Raw genomic sequence first — 386 nt, 5'->3', positions numbered from 1 at the left:
TCCCCTCGTCTTCCAAGACGCCAACAGCTCCGGTCTTTGTTTCCCGCGCTTCGCCGAGAGCAGCTGTACCCGCCGGAGATCCCGCACCGCCCGAAGCCGGTTTTCTCTTCCCCGCCATTTCAGGCGTTTGCTACCGCCGGCCGAAGGGCGGCTGGGCAAACCACGACCCCGACCCACCGGCCCCCCGCCGTGCCTCCCCGCACCCTCCTCAGCGACCGGGCCCTGCCCGCCCCGACCGGCGACACAGCCCCGTGCCCCCTACGCCGGTTACTGCGCTGCCCGCCCGCCTCCCGGTCCCGAGCCCGATCCCGATCCCGGCCCCGATCCCGTCGCCCGTCCCCTCAGGCGGCGCGAGCGCCCGGCTGCCCAACCGCCGCCCAGGGCTC

Source organism: Haliaeetus leucocephalus, unplaced genomic scaffold (assembly GCF_000737465.1).
Source record: "Haliaeetus leucocephalus isolate CR32 unplaced genomic scaffold, Haliaeetus_leucocephalus-4.0 Scaffold795, whole genome shotgun sequence".
NCBI classification, from domain to species: domain Eukaryota; kingdom Metazoa; phylum Chordata; class Aves; order Accipitriformes; family Accipitridae; genus Haliaeetus; species Haliaeetus leucocephalus.
The sequence above is the reverse complement of the archived record's forward strand: the minus strand, read 5'-3'. Positions refer to the sequence as shown.